Raw genomic sequence first — 17,594 nt, 5'->3', positions numbered from 1 at the left:
ATTCCATTCTGGTTTCAACTTCCTGATAGTCATTCTGTTAAACTGTCTGTTAAAAGTTTGAAAGGTTTATATACATTCCATGGAGTTTCAATCCTGCATATACTTGAACTTATGTCAGCTTATATTTCCATAATTCATTCATCTGCAATAATAATTTGCAAGACTGGAGGTGTGAAGCACCTAGACATGATTTAATTCTCATCCATTTGGAAGATTAATCTTTAGTCAACAAGAAAGTTTAAAAATGGTTTAGAATGTATTCTAAACTACCAATTTTTATAAATGGATTTGTACAATGGTGTGTGATCATTTAATTTTACATGGGATAATATTTTCTACTACATTTAAGTTTTGAAAAAAGAAAATTAAAATGTACTATAATAGAGGAATATGATAGAAATAGAAGACAGATTTTATGTTTGTCATATCTCTGATGAGTACCCATATTCAAGACTTACTATGTTAGATAAGGAAAACATAAAATAACATATTATAAGGCAACTATTTGTGACTTTTTAAAATGTACCTTATTAAATGATGAAATTTACTTTATTAGCTAACGTTTGGGTTTGAAATATGGGAGGCTGATATATTTAACAAATTTTGGAAGGCATCTAATGACCAACACAAATGGTGGGTGGCACTATTTCTACAGTTTAATGAATGGTTGAACCTGATTGGCATTAGTGCTGGGTAAACAAATCAACTCTATTGTAACTCTATTGCCACTAAGTATCATCTATTTGTCAAATGTTATTTTGGTGAATGTGAATTTTTTTTAGAAGGTCGTGGGGCTTGAACTCTGGGCTTGGGCACTGTCCCTGCACTCTTGAGCTCAAGGCGAACACTCTACCACTTGAGCCACAGTGCCACTTCTGATATTCGAGTGGTTTATTGGAGATAAGAGTCTAACGGACTTTCCTGCCCGGGCTGGCTTTGAACCGTGATCCTCAGATCTCAGCCTCGTGAGTATTTAGGATTACATGCGTGAGCCACTAGCGCCTGGTTTGCGAATTTGATTTTTCAAAGATTATTTGAAAAAGAATACAGTGGGGGCTGGGAAGATGGCTCAGTGTTAGAGCGCTTGCCTTGCATGCCTGAGGCCCTGGGTTCGATTCCTCAGCACCACATAAGCAAAATGAAAAAAAGCCGGAAGTGGTGCTGTGGCTCAAGTGGTAGAGCTCTAGCCTTGAGCTGAAGAGCTGAGGGACAGCGCCCAGGCCCAGAGTTCAGGCCCCACAACCAGATCCCCCCCCCCCCCCAAAAAAAAAAAGAAATGTAAAAAAAAAAAAAGAGAAAGAATACACTTTCAGGAGATTAAATATTTTGAGAATGACAACATTTTTATACCACAGAATCAAGTTTTACTGAAGTACCAGTGGTTTTTTTTATTGTGAAAATACTGTTCAGAGGGGTTAAAATTACATGGGCAAGGTAATGAGTACATTTCTTATCAAGCATTGTTGCCTCCTCCTTTGTTTCCCCTTCCCATCCCTTGGCATCCTCCCCCTGCCCCCCGACCCGATCCTCCCCCCCTTCCCCCCCCCCCCCCCCCCCCGCCCCCAGCACCAAAGTTGTAAAGTTTGTTTTCGACATGACAACTTGTACATCTCACGGTGTTATTAAGCACTAAGGATCTTCTCAATTCATGTTTTTTTCTGAATTACATTTGACTTCTAAGTCAAGTTTTCCTGGCCTTAATAGACCAATTGTGGATCTATCCTTCCAGGAGCTATTTTGCTGGCCCACTTATGCTGGACTGAAATCTTTCATTAATCATTAGGGGAGGGGTATTAAAAATAATCTTGTGACACTTTGTGATTTTGTTATCTCATATGGGCTGGTCATCTGTAAATTGAAAGTTTGAATTGCAGTACTTTCTCTTAGATTTTGTGATCTCATCCTTCATTTTAAGTTGACTTGAATTTCACTATTGCTTACTGCTAATTCCTGTTTCTCAAGGAATTGGGGCCCTGAAATATTATAGGAAATGAGAAATTGACATGACTCTTCAATTACTTTCTGTTGGCATGTTGCCTGGGCCTAGTTGAGAAGTCTTGACCCTGTTATCTGATGATGCAGGTAACTGGGACATAGGATCCTAGGACCCATACATCTTGCAGAAGAATAATATCTTTTATACATCATATCAGAAAAATTTGGGTATAATCAATAGGAATGCTTCAGAAATATGGAGAAAAACATTGTGGAACCAGTGAGTTAAAACAATAAACAGAGCAGCAGAGTAAAATCCCTTATAGATTAGAGGAAAACAACATTTTTTTCCATGTGAATTCAGAAGAACAAGAACACTTAGAAGGTATCACAGGTTTATAGTGAAGACATTACATTGATACTTTTTACATTCTAGTATGTATTCTAAACCTAATTATTTATATTCCAATTCTCTTTATTGGAATAAATAATTATCAATTTATTTGTCAAATTATCAATTAATTCTACTAAGTTTCACTGTGTGAAATATGAAATCAGCACATATAAATATAAAATATATAACTATATGTAATATAATAAAAAGGGCACATGTTTTGCATTGTTCTGTTGTGGTTAGGGTATCAAAGACAACTCTGTTTTAAAGTATTATTGCATTATCTGTACCTCAGTGTTAGGTAGAGTTAGACCTAAAGCTTTACCATTTGTAGATTTAAAGCCTGGAGGCAAGAGGAAACACTGTGATTAAAACATTACCAATTTAAGGCCTAATAATGAGGAGAAACATGGACTTCTCCTGGAGCTATGGAAATATTTGGTGATAGAAAGGAAGTAGTGTAAGTTCCTGCCTGGTTGGAAGGTACACAGGCCAGACATCAGGAAATCACGCATATGAAGAATTTTTTCACCTTGGCGTTAGCTACTTTTGAAATGGTAGGTATAATAAACACTTAAATTTTGATAAAATACCTTCTAGTCTGAACAGTTCTGTCTGAACTGTTCATCTCTCTATGATCCCTTGTAACTAAGATTAGTTTTGTTCTAGTAAGACAAACTATGCTGTCAGGGTAGGATATTCTGGTTGGTATGTTCCTACGTGGAAGAAGGATAAAGGGTAGACATTTGTGCCAGTAAGACCTCATTTGGGAAAATTTCAGCTGCAGAAGTTTAGAAGTAGCTCTTAAGCAAGGCTTACTTTGAATCTATTAGCTCCACAAAGCTAACTCATTCACGTAAATAAGTACTTGAAAAAGTCATCACCTTAGGACCTAGCTATAAGTGCTTCAAAGTATGATCAAATCTAAAATGAAAAAGACTTAAAATTGTCATTGACAAAAAATGCAAATGTGAGCAATCGACCGAACAATATAATTTTTTTCCCACTATACACATTATTTTAGGGAAATAAGATCAATAGTATTGTTAGGAACAATAACGTTTCCTTGCTACAAATAGGCACCCAAGGATATAAGCCTATATAAAGATTGCATCATTAACTACTTAAATTTAGAGGATACTACATGCTTCAGCAGCACGTATACCCAAATTACAACAATACAGAGATTAACATGACACTTGCACAAGGATAATATGAAAATTCGTGAAGTATTCCATATTTTTCATTCTTCAGTTGCAGAAATGAAAAACAGTTATTTAAAAGTTGATTACAAAATTACAAGTGTAACAATATATGCAAGTGTTAGAATTAAACATTAGTTTGACATCAGTGTATTAAATCTTCACCTTAGAAAGGCCTTTACATGGAATAACCTTTACAAAACTTTTGAAATTAGTTAACATTGTCATTTTATCCAAAAAAAATATACTACTATAAGGTTCGATTCCTCAGCACCACATAAGCAAAAAGAAAAAAAAAACGGAAGTGGTGCTGTGGCTCAAGTTGTAGAGCGCTAGCCTTGATCTGAAGAGCTGAGGGACAGCGTCCAGGCCCAGAGTTCAGGCCCACGACTGGACCAAAAAAAAAAAAAAAGAACCTAGAAAAAAAATAATCTTAAATTTTCTATATGAAATACAATCTGAAAGGACACATTTATTAATGAATATATATATTATAAAACAATGTTGAATGTAAAGTATATCTAGGAAAGAATGAAATAGATTATGGATATTATGCAAACACAGAATATAGAATATTTTAAAATATACTTTTTTCAGACAAGAAGCAGAAATATCTTTAGTTTCTGTACTACTCATTTCAACAGATAAGATCAAATTATTTCTGATTAAAAAATCACAAACTGCAGAAATCATTGTAGATGTACACAAACAACTCAAATACATTTGACATCAAAGTCAGGCAATTCACTTGGAAAAATTCCACGGAATTTTTACAGTAAGATATTGCTGTTATTTGAATTCTGAAAATATTTTGTATGGACACAAAGAGTGGACTGGCATTTTGATGTTTAAGAAACGTAACTGATATCTTAGCTATGCTAAATAATGCTGCAATAAACATAGTTGTTTTGGTAGCTTTTGTATGGTCTTGTTTGATGCCCCTAAGTAGATGAATGGATTAAGAAAATAGAATTCTATGGAATGGAATTTTATTCCTCCCTCAGAAAGAATGTCAGTGCCCCATTTGTTAGGAAATGGAAAGACTTGGAAAAAATTATATTGAAGTAAGCCAGGCCCCAAGAAACATAGATCCCATAGTTTCCCTTATTTGTAACTAGTATATGTCTGAGACAAGCAGAAATGGTCAGATAAGTTGATGTTAGGTGAAATGAACCCCAAGATAAGGATTCAAATGTATTTTTTTCTTTCTTGTGATTGTTTCTAACATATTTATAAGATGATTTCTTTGTTGCTTTGTATGTCCCTCTCCCACCGTATAATCCCTGCTTTCATTGTATTTGATGTTGGTATGATTTGTGGAGGGGAAGGGAAAAAACAAATTGTTTAAATAGGGATACAGGTTGACCCATTGCAACAATGAGATGTACAAGACGTCATGTAGAAAAACGAACTTTACGACTTTGGCCGGGGAGGAGGAGTAATGAGGGGGGAGGGGAGTGGGGGGAGATGAGAAGGTATGGGAAGGGGAAATAAAGGAGGAGGCAACAATGCTTGATAAGAAATGTATTCATTACCTTGCCCATGTAATTTTAACCCCTCTGTATGGTGTTTTCACAATAAAATAATAAAACTCAACAAAAAAAAAAAAAGAAAAAAAAAGAGAAAAGAAACAACCAAACCATTACAACTGAATAGAACAATTTGTACAGCCTTCCACAACTTCAAAGAGGTAGTGATACATACTTATCCTTTTGGTAATATCAAAGGCAGTTTCTTCCAAGTTGTTCTTCAGACCTGGTTTGATATAATGGTTCAACAGAAGGCGATCCAGTGTATCTTTGCTATCTATATTCCCAGCAGCAAGATGCAAGGGAGTCAAGAGGCATTTAGTTTGGGCATTGGTATCTGCATCATGATGAAGTAAGAAAGACGCCACACTGGTATTATTTCACGAGTAACCACTGCGCAGGGGTGTCTAGCCATTAACAATTATTGCATGAATATCTGCTGCTTGAGGCACCAACTCATGGACAATATCTAAGTGTCCACTGTAGGCTTCCCGATGAAGAGGGGTATATTCATTGTCATCCCTAGTATTCACATGAGTGGCCTTTATGGAAAGTAGTCACCACACTCTAGTAAGCCGATTATTTTCAGCAGCCCAAAGAAGAAATTTGCTTGGATCCTACTCCATTTTTTTTTCTTGCAATTGATACGATTCCTCACTTTTTCATTTTGTTCCTTATCTTCTTCAGAATTGCCTAACTAGAGACTTTCAGTGCCAGTGAGAATAAGGTGTCCCTGTATTTCCCCAATAGTTTATAATGGTTGAACTTGTGAGAAAAATACAGTGAATTTTCTGCATCTGTTTATTTTCATGATGATTTATTTTCTCTTTTTCCATTTTTATTATTCCAAGTCATTCTAACTGGAAAGTAGGTAATTGATGGAGAGCAGAGGAAAGATGTTCCTCCATATTCAAAGGTACAGACTGAAAATGAAGATCAGTGTTGTTTTTATGTGCAGCTTCTTCTAGGAATGAGAAAATAGAAAGTGGCTCAGTGGTGGAGTGCTTGCCTTGCATGTATGAGCAATGGCAGGTCATGTCCACTTTGCAGCCTTGTCATTCAGACCCACTGTGCAAAGAAAAAGACATAGTACCCCAGCCCTCTGAAGCTTGCCACTTTTTGTGGTATCCTACTTTTTATTCTTCCTGCAAACCCTCAGGGCCTAGGATCCCAGGATCGGCTATGGGTCCAGAGACTGCACCAGAGCCTAGGGTGATGGAAGCTGAGTCAGAGTTGCCACGAACTGAGTTCAAGACGTGTGGTTGGCAAAAGAAAGAATAAAAAAAAATTAATTAATTATTTAACTAAATTAAAAAGAAATAAAGCTCTCTGGTTTGGAATTTCTGCCAGTTTCCTTCCTTAGCCTGGGATTTGAACTCAGGGTCTTGGTAAATCTGTAGCAATGTGAGGGAAGGTGCAGAGTTGCCACTACTTGAGTTCAAACCCTGTGCCAAGCCAAAAATAAAAAAAAAGTGACTGAGCTCAGCAGGGGGAGTAGTTGTAGAGATGGGAGGGAAGGGATGGTAGGGAGAAAACAAAAGAGGAGGCAACAATGCTCAATAGGAAATGAACTCATTACCTTGCTCATGTAACTGTGATCCCTCTGTACAACATTTTTGCAATAAAAATGTACAAAAAAGAAACAATGTAGTGCTCAGAGAAGCACTTTGGGGATAAGGTAAGGATGTCAAAAGCTGTACAAAATTCTACACTGCTTTTTTAAAATGTTCTGTATAGAACTGAATGAACAAAACTGCTTTCATTTAAAAAATTAAGCCACTGTCTTGGAACTGGGGCCAGTATTTCTGTAATTGCTGTGATTTGATCTCACCTTCCAGGTAACTCTTTTGCACCATGGGTGAAGGTGAATCTTACTGTCTTCGAGGAAAACAAATTCAGGCTAGAGTTCTGAGGGCCCAAATGAACGACCTGCAATGGAAAAAAATATTTCTATACATGTGTAATATATGATATATACTTACATATGCATGTTTATTACATATTATTATTTTTATTATTGATTTTGTATTTTATTTTTTATTTTATTCCTTTATTTATTGTTTATTGTATTTAGTATTATTATACACATAATATTTAGTACATGTTTTACATCTATTATAAAATGATTCACAATAATTTAGGACATTGACTCATTTTCATTTATACTTTATTAAGTGTTGGAACATGATACATAATTAAATGGAAGCATTTGTCACAGTCTTCACATGTTGTAGAGTCTCTCCCACAGATGAGCTTTGTCTTCTTTATCTTTGGACACCTTCCTATTAGGGATTTCTTTAGATGATTTATGATCAGAGGCCTTTTCTTGAGGATAGGCAAGTTGAGGGATAAAATTGTAAGGGTGGGGCAAGAAATGTGACTTAGTGGTAAGGAGCTCGCTCAGCATGCATGAATGCCATGGTTTGAATCCTCGGTGCTACATACTCAGAAAAACCCAGAAGCTGTGGAGTGGCTCAAGTGGTAGAGCTCTAGTCTTGAGAAAAAGAAGCTCAGAGAGAGTGCCCAGGCCCTAAGATCAAGCCCCAGGACTTTCAAAAATAATAGGTCAGATGCTGGTGGCTCACACCTGGAAAACTAGCTTCTCAGGAGACTGAGCGCTGAAGACCACAATTCAAAGAAAGGCTAAGCAAGGAAAGCCTGTTAGACTCATCTTCAATGAATCACCAAAAGACACTGTGGCTTAAGTGGTACTGTTTGCTTTGAACTGAAGAGCTCAGGGACAGTGCCCAGGCTTGAGTTCAAGACACACAACTGGAAAAAAGTGAGGGTTAATTAAAGTACTTTTCCTATTTGCTAATTAAGAGAATATTCTCTGGAAAATGAATGCTAATGTATACGAGAATTGGAGTCAGAGCTCAAGGTTCAAGTTTAGTAGATCCATATGCCCAGCCTCTGAGATTCTAGCATTATAACTTTGTGTCCTACAAGGTTCTGAAAGGTCCAATGTTGAAAGGGTTAATATGCTTCCCAAGCCCTTTGTGACTTGTACTTACAATGTCATTACAGTTCTGAACCTAGCAGAGAATTAGTAGCTAACACCCATCTCCCTAGCTTAGGTCTCAAGATCACAGGGTGAAGCCAGCCAGAGTAGGAAAGTCTATGACACTCTGACTTCCACTTCTGAAAGGTCAGATATTCAAGAGCTTCCTGGGTTTCCCTTGGTGATGAGAAGTTACTTGCACTCTAATTGTTCTTAGAGTTCTCAAGCTATAGAAGCAGGAAAGAAACATTATTGACCCATCCTGGGTTCAAATGTTCTCAGGATCCAAGCCCTAGCCCTGTTAGCAGGAAGAACTCCATTGTAACACTGTATTTGAAGGACAGAAAATAGTTGCAAAAGCCAGGCTAGGTGAGAGACCAAGGCCTGCAGGATTAGGAAGCAGAATGTACACACTCAACAGGAAAGTGAGCTGCAAAACCATTCATTCCGGACACAACCAGCAAAGGGGGTGGGTGGGGCGGGGAGAACTTCAAACATTTGTTAGAGTTACACCAGGGTCAGGCTTTTCTCAGCCTCTTCACACAATGACTGATTAACCTTCCTCCCTCAGGTGAAGGGAGCCTCAAGCTATCTTTTGGTTACCAATAGAGAGCCAGTTTAGTGTGTGAGTGTGGGGGGGGGGGGAAGGGGAGGAACAGAGTTGAAAACCCTGATCTCTGGTTTTAAGGAGTGGGTTTTTCACTCTTCATCTGCCAGATTTGAAGGCCCTTCTTCTACCTCGGTGAGTCCATTCTCCTTCCTTCATTCTGCACATCATTAATGCTAATCCCCAGTCCAAGGAGAGGCAAGGCCATTTCTCTTCGCTCTCCAAGCACTTAAGTTAGAACCTGGGTCTTCCCTCTTGGCTCTGGGACCCTCAGCTGCCTGAAAAGTGGGAGAGAGACAGTCTTCCTGCTCTGTGGTTATATGAATGCGATGCTGGTATCCTGGCACACTGCAGAAGGCCTCATGACTGCTAATTGTTCCCTTCTTCCCTCCTGACATCCACGACCAGATTCATCTAGCATTTTTGTATCTATCTATCTATCTATCTATTTATCTATCTATCTATCTATCTATCTATCTATCTATCTATCTATCTATCTATCTATCTATCTATCTATCTATCTATCTATCCATCTATCTACCCACCCAACTACCTACCTACCTATCTATCTCTTTGCCAGTTCTTGGTTGAACTCAAGGCCTGGGCACTGTCTCTAGCAGTCTACTACTTGAGCCACGGCACCAATTCTGGCTTTTTCTGTGTATGTGCTACTGAGGAATTGAACCCAGGGCTTCTTGCATGCTAGGCAATCACTCTCTCTCTAATTCACTTTCCCAACCCCCTCATCTTTTTCTTAATGGTAATTTTTACATAAGTAGGCTGCCATTTTTTTGTCCCCAAGTTAATTTTTCTGAATACCGGTTACTTCTAAGAAACCTGATCTTGTCTTTCCCTGCTCGATTTGTGATTGTTCCTGTGTTGGCCTCATAATAATAAAATGTAAATAAACCCTGCTGAGAGCCTAAGTGTGTATCATATAAGGACACAGGCCTGGAACCCTGGAAGAGAAAAGTGATGGGCCTGAAATGAAGATTATGATGCAGTATGTGAAACAGGCATCTCTGAAAAATAAATCAGTAAATAAAAGCAGAAGCATTGCATATGTGTGTAATCAAGGAGGTAATACACACATAAGTAGGTAAGGCACTGATACATAACTTGGCCTTCTCTCTTTGAATTTTTTTTGTGGTCATCCCAGGGCTTAAACTCAGGACCCTATGCAATTCTGAGTTGTGTTACTCAAGGCTGAAGCTCTACCACCACCACAGCTCCACTTGCAGCCATCTGGTCGATAAAAATTGGACATAATCGCCTCCCAGGCCTTACTGCCTGCTCTGGCCAGTATCTCCTGCTTGGCTTTCTCTCTCAAAGCTGGAGCTCTACCCTCTGGGCCACTGCTTCACTTCTGGTTTTCTGGTGGTTTATTGGAGAAAAGAGGCTCACAGACCTCCTGCTCAGGCTGACTTTGGACAGCTATCTCCTGAGGAGGATTCAAGCAACTTTCCTCAGGGATTCACCAAGGAACCGCTCCACACAAACCTTTAGTCTAAATCTCGAGAGGTACTAGAGAAAAACAGAAACTAGAATATGCTTCTAGTGTGTTCTAGATACTTAAGGTTGGAAACACTCATAATTATTAGTTCATTTTACAGGCAAAAGGAGCACTGCAGACTGCATGAGGATCATTCCAGCTTTCGATCCACTCATCCTGAGACAGTAAATTTACTGCAGCTCAATGCTAAGTGACTGGCATGTCCAGTGGACATTGGCTCCCAAATCCTGGAACACTCATTTCTCACTTTTGGCTGCAAACCTGTGACAAGAGGAGAAGATGAGGAGAGAAAATCATTCTCAGAGAAAGCAGCTATAAAGAACATTGGGTAGTTTACTTATAAATTCAAACCAATGGAATGACCCTGTTAAGAAGTCAGCTTGTCCAGAGTAAAAAATGAAGAAGGAAAGAAAGGGAAGTGACAGTGGCTGCTGACTGTAATCTCAGCTCTGAGGAGGCTGAGATGTAGAGAATCTTAGTTTGAATCCAGCCAGTATTGGAAAGTCCATGACACTGTTATTTCTAAGTTGTTTAAGGATACAGGTGGACCCGTTGCAACAATGAGAAGTACAAGTTGTCATGTCGAAAATGAACTTTACAAGTTTGGTGCATGGGGGGGGGGAGAGAATTGGGAGGAGGGAGGCTGGGAAGGGATGTGAAGGATAAACAAAGGAGGAGGCTGCAATGCTTGATAAGAAATGTACTCATTATATTGCCCATGTAATTGTAACCCCTCTGTACAGTATGGTCACAAAAAATAAAAATTAAAATAAAAAAAAAAGAGATCACAGAAAAGCCCAGATGTGGGCTGGACTGAAGTCTCTCTCATTGTCTGGACAGGCAGACAAAAGGCCTCAGTCCTGTACAGCTTTGTAACAACAACTCCACATCTGGGCCAATTAGTGAGGATGCGTGTGTGTGTGCTCTGAAGGCCAGGAGAAAAAGGCCTCTTTGTACTCCAAGCTATCTCTCTTCCCAGTGCTCTGTTTTGACAAGAAGCCTTCATTTGTGCCACCTCCCATGGCAGGCCAAGTTCCCTGCACTTATCTTGCCTTTGTGAGACTATATCCCAGTGCTCAGATACAGTGCTCAATATAATTCAGAAGTCCTTCTTACAGACAACTAGGGCACTGAACTTAATGAAATGTTTCATTGCCAGCGATAATGGGCCTATGATACCTCTCCTTGGTTTTCTGGAAGCTTGAGAAATCCAAGCACATGTTAGATATCACAAAGCTTCCTGTCATCTAGGGCTGGTGAAGATCATCAGGTTCTGAAACCTTTGACCTCTCTTAATTGGGCCTTGGATGGCTAGGTTTGGGGGTTGAAAACAGGGCCTTGGTGCTGACCATAAGTTCAGTGGAGAAGTCCAGTGCTTTACCATTTTGTGTCACAGCTTCACTTCTGGTCTATGTGTGTGTGTGTGTCTGTGTGCGTCTGTGTGTCTGTGTGTGTATGTCCATGTGTGTGCGTGCATACAGTCGTGGAGCTTGAACTCAGCACTGTACCTAATTTCTCTTGTACAAGGATAGCCTTCTCTCACTTGAGCCACAGAACCACTTCATGCTTTTTCTAGTGATGTTGTCCTGAGTAATCAAGCCCAGGGTTTCATATATGCAAAGCACTCTACCCCTAAGGCACATTCCCAGCCCTGTACTTCAGGTTTGTTAGATTGTTTCTGGTTTGGGGTTTTTATTTTTGATGTTGTTGGTTGTAGGAGTTGAAGTCTGGGACTGGGAGCTGTCCCTGAGCTTTTCAGCTCAAGTCTTGTGCTCTATCACTTGAGCCGCAGCACCACTTCAGGTTTTCTGGTGGTCCATTGGAGCTAAGTGTCTCAAAGACATTCCTGCCCAGGCTAGCTTTGAACAATGATCCTTAGTTCTCATCCTCCTGAGAACCTAGGATGATAGTCATGAGCTGCAAGCATCAAGCTTCCACTTAATGTTTCTTAGTGGTGAATTGGAGATAATAGTCTCATGGGACTTTTTGTGTCTGGGATAATTTAGAACTCAGATCCTCAGATCTCAGCTTGCTGAGAAGGCAGGATGACAAACCTCATCTATCGACCCCTAGGCCATGGTAGTCTGCTGCAAGGGGATCCTTGGCTCCACCTGGTGGAGTGCTAGCCTTGAGCCCAAGAGGTAAGGGTCAAAATCTAGGTCCTGAGATCAAGGTTCATGACTGAAAAAACAAACAAACAAAACAATGGTCTGCAGGAGACAACTCACTAGTCTTCAGTTATATTTAATTTTGTTCCTTCCATGGAGATATATCTGAGCCTCAATATTCTTATCTGTGTAAGTATCTCAGTTGTGGAGCTCTTACAAGGACCAGATGAAAGAATGCACCCTGTGAAGGACATAGTACATGACACTGTTTGAAGGACTCAATACACAGCATCATGTGAAAGACACAGCACCCAGAACCCAATTCAGGACTCAGCACACTGCAACCTGTGAAGGACTCAGCACATAGCTGTATTCCACAAGCTGTCATTAGAATCAACGTGTTTTCTTCAGTATCACCATTCTTTGAGGAACATTTCACAAACCACACAAGTTCACATCTAATGGTTTAGTGGAGTTTTTTTTTTCAGGGGAGGTTACCCATGGGGCTTGAACTGAAATGTAGGGATACTGTTCTAATAACATTTGCTCAAGGCTACAGCTCTACCACTTGGAAGAGTCTCACAGACTTCCTGCTAGGGCTGGGTTTTAAAGCCTGTGAGCTGCTAGAATGACTGAGGTAAGCCAGCAGCATCTGGTTCGTTGGAGCTGGGTTGCAGTGATTTACATCTGGATAAGTTAGGTTAGGTGGCAGCTGTCAGACTCCTAGCTTGCTCTGTGATGAAGTATTTGAAGTCTTGACCTTCTATAGTTGCAGTTAGAACAGTCTACCTTTTTTGGTGGCAGTCCTGGGCCTTTAGTAAGGGCTTAGCCACTCTCCCCAAGCGTTTGTGCTCCAGGCTAGTACACAATTGATTGAAAGAAAGCAGAACTTCTGGTTTTTCTTATTATATGGTACTGAGGAATGGAAGCCAGGGCTTCCTGCTTACTAGGCGAGCACTCAACCACGGAGTCCCAAGAGTGCATGAGGTATAAATAGAGATTGCTGTATATAAATATTATATATACAAAAAGAAAGATGTGGGCTGGGAAGGTGGCTCAGTGATAGAGCGCTTCCCTTGCAAGCATGAGGACCTGAGTTCAATTCCTCAGCACCACATAAGCAGAAAAAAAAAGCCAGAAGTGGTGCTGTGGCTCAAGTGGTAGAGTGCTAGCCTTGAGCTGAAGAGCTGAGGAACAGAGCCCAGGCCCAGACTTCAGGCCCACGACTGGACCCAAAAAAAATAGAGAGAGATTTATGCATATTATTAAATTATAGTTAATAGTACTACCAATGTTAGGTATTAAATGATGTCTCTATTTAATTATATATCCCAGTTGAACAATTAATAAAACATTAATTATTACTCAATTTACTGTTATTGTTTATCATATATGTACATACATCCATACATATAATTACATATTTTATAGAATGAGACCTCTATTTATAATTAATTTATGCATCATGTGTTACTACCAATTATTAGGTATTTAACTATGTCTCCATTTACTTTTCATTCTGTTAATGCTTAATAATATATTAATTAAACTTAATCCACGTCCTATAATTATTTTGTCTAATATTATCCCAGAATGATTCGCTATTAATTCAATCTGTTTTTCATTTATTGTAGTGACCATTTTTCCACCTATGACATTTTTACCTTTATGACATCCTATTATATAGTATATAGATTTGCATACGAATTATACATCCTACCTGACACGGAGCAATTTCATAGAAAAGGAAAATATGTTTCACTCTTGACTTCTTACTCCAAGATTGCATTTTTGGCAGGTCTGGGATCTAAACTCAGGGCCTAGAAGGCTCAGCTCATGAATGAGTGACTGTCAGCACAGCAGCCTCTAGCCAATTCAGCTGCTAGGCAGTTCCCAGCCGATGAGACTGAGCCCCATATGTTAACCCCATATTGTGCTTAGTGAAGTTATGCATTTTATTTGTTGTTTTACTCATTTATTTACCATTTATTTTATTGACTGGTATTACACATGGAATATTTGTTACATTTATTACATGGGATATAGATTTGCCTATGTATGAAACTTCATATCTGACACCCAGATGCTCACAGAAAAGGAAAACATGTGTCACCAGTGCTTCTTACTCCACGATTCAATTTTTGTGAGTGCTAGCAACCTGGGCCATATGGAGCTGACAAGCAGTTACCAGCACCTGAGATCCAGCCCCAGGGGTTGACAAAATAAGACAGCTTGACATGCGGATGGTAGTACACAAATAAATATAGATCTTTATAGAGTACCAGAGATGTTTATATATTCTTCAGTTATATAGACTACATTTTTAACAATTCTTGGGTATTTATTATGCCCCCATGTAATTAGTATTATTGTGTTCATTCTTAATGAATTATTAATTTAATCAACCACTGTCACAAAACTATTGCATCCATGTAATTAATAGTATTCTTTCAATGTTTCAAAATATTCATTAAAATCAATCAGCCTCCTAAAATCACTACTTTTATAGTAGTATCACTCAGGAACAACTAATTTAATCTTGACATTCATAATCTTCCATCAGTATTCCTATGAATAGGAATGAGACTCTTAGGATCTCCCACCGTTGGTAGGGGTCAGGACCGGGCCTCGACCACAGGGCCTATGTTGCCGTGTTGACCTATGGCTTGCCTGGTAGCCCACCATCCTTCAGCAATGTCAGGTTACAGAACTTTTCATCAATGTCATTCAGACCTAAGATGGTCACCTTGCAAAAAAAAACAAATGTAAAACAGCCATTTGCAAGTTGCCAGATTTTTATCTGTGTCATTTTATTTATCTTTTTCCTGTAAATCTTTGGGGCCCAGGAACCCAGGTTCAGCTGTGGGTCCAGTGGTTGCACCCCAGCCTAGAGCGATCAAAGCTGAGGCAGAGTTGCCCCAACCTGAGTTCAAGCTCTGTGCTTGACAAAATAAAAATAAATAAATAAATTCATTAAAAATATTTATAAAATTATGAGGCTCCTTGGCTTGGAATTCATGCCATTTTTTCTGCCAGGCCTGGGATTTGAATTCAGACTCTGGGAAAATCTGCAGCATTGTCGGGGAAGGGGAAGCTCACCATGCTGGAAGACAAGAAAGTCAGGCCTGTTCCCAGGGCCTGAATTCAAGTCTTAGCTCTCAAAAAAAATAATATTCATATACATTTTAAATACATGATTTATATTTGCATACACATGTTTACTTATATTGCAGTTAGTGTAGTTATTCATTTTATTTTATGTATTTCTTATGTATTTTAGTGAGTATGATTACACATATAACATTTTTTACATCCTATTACATAGGACATAAATTTGCCTATGTATTATACATCATTCCTGAGACCCAGGAATTTTGACACCCATAAGGAAAACAAGTGGGACAATTGGCTTCTTCCACTAGGATTAAGTTTTTGGCAGTTCTGTGATTTGAACTCAGAACCTAGCAGGTCAACTTCATGAATGGGTCAATGTTAGCACACCGGTCTGATGCAAATGAAGTTTTCAGGCAAATTTCAGGACCTGAGATGAAGCCCTAGGAGTGGCCAATATATAAAAAGATAGATATGTAGATTGCAGTGTGTGTGTATTTACATATGAATATGCATCTATAAATAAATGTATACAGAGAGAGACAGACATTTATGTAGAATCTAGTGTATAACTCTATATAAAGTGATGTCTGCATCTTATTTTTATATATCCTATTACTACCAATTATATATTCTATTACTACCAATTATTTGGTCTAAAATTATGCCTCCATTAATTAATCACGGTAGAAGTTATTAATTGAATTAATCTATGATATATATTTATGCGTACAATATTATACTAGAAAGACTAGATAAATAGTAATTCAATTTGTACATGTCAAATATTCTATTAATGTTCCTATAGATAGGAATGAGTTTCCTAGGATCTTCAGCTGTGTGTAGGTGGCAGTCCGAGGATAGAACTCACGGCATAGGTATCTGGGTGGGGCTTAGGTTTTACCAACAATCTCTGAGCCTTTGGCCATGCAAGGTCACATACAATTTTCAAGCTGAGTCATTGAGACCCATGGTTGTCACAGTGCAAAGGAAACAAAGGTAAAACGGTTGTGTAATACTTGCTGGTTTTTTCCTCATCCATACTTGTTGGTTTGATGTATTTTTGCCAGTGCTGGGAGTTTAATTGGGGTCCTAGGATGACTGGATCATCTGTAAATGCTGCAAACCAGCCTAGGGTAATCATGGGTTAAGACACAATACGGTGCTTCCTTGAGAAAAAAGAACTCAGGGACAGTGCCTGGGGTCACAGTTCAAGCCTCAGGACCTGCCACAAAAATAAAGCCAGTAACTCTATGTGTCTGTGTATGTATGCATGTATTTCTATCAGTGACCATCTAGAGTTGCTGTGAAGAAAGGTTTGAATGGAATGATTTCACAGCACAGAGAGTGCTTTCAAGACATGTTCTGGGGCTCCCCTCACTATTCCCAGTGTAGCCTGAGGGCTTCTGTGCACCCCAGGCTGCTGGAGGAAGTCTGACTCATTGTTGAAACAGGCAGACAAAAGGCCTCACTCTTGAACAGCTGTGTAACAAACAATTCATCCGGAGCAATTACTGAGGATGAGCAATGAATGAGGATGAGGGCAGACTCTGAAGGCCAGGAGGAAAAGGCCTATTTGTACCCCAAGCTATCTCTCTCCCTAGTGCTTTGTTTTGACAGGAATCCTTCATTTGTGCTGCCTCTCGGGGCAGTCCAAGTTCCCTGCACTCATCCTGTCTTTGTTAGACTATGTTCCAGTGTTGAAACAAACTGCTACAATTAATTCAAGGGTCCTTCTGGCAGAAAACAAGTGAGCTGAACCTAATGAAAAGATTCCTAATTGGCATAGGTGCCTCCCTAGTTTTCCGGATGCTTGCTAAATCTACGCACTTATGCAAAATCACAATGCTTCCTGTCATCTAGTGCTGGTGAAACTAATCAGGTTTTGAAACCTTTGCCCTCTCTTAGTTGGGCTCTGGGTGTTTATATTTTGGGGTTGAACACAGGGCCAGAGTGCTGACCATAGCTCAGAGCAGAAGCTCTTTTCTTTACCATTTAGTGTCACAGCTTCACTTACGGTATCTTTGTGTGTGTGTGTGTGTGTGTGTGTGTGTGTGCGTGTGTGTGCAAACACCAGTCCTGGAGCTTGAACTCAGTACCTCAGCTCTGTACCTGAGTTTCTCCTGTATAAGGATAGTGCATTACCACTTGAGCCGCAGAACCACTTCAGGTTTTTTTTTTTTCTAGGGATGTA

The 17,594-nt window shown here is 39.2% G+C and overlaps 1 pseudogene; it reads left to right on the top strand.

The window, feature by feature from the left end:
- The first annotated feature begins 3,473 nt into the window (after window positions 1–3,473).
- Window positions 3,474–3,573, top strand: LOC122121620 (annotated as a pseudogene).
- The last annotated feature ends 14,021 nt before the right edge of the window (window positions 3,574–17,594 follow it).

Source organism: Dipodomys spectabilis, unplaced genomic scaffold (genome assembly GCF_019054845.1).
Source record: "Dipodomys spectabilis isolate Male_0828 unplaced genomic scaffold, ASM1905484v1 ptg000191l, whole genome shotgun sequence".
NCBI classification, from domain to species: domain Eukaryota; kingdom Metazoa; phylum Chordata; class Mammalia; order Rodentia; family Heteromyidae; genus Dipodomys; species Dipodomys spectabilis.
This window is presented reverse-complemented; position numbering and strand designations above follow the sequence as displayed.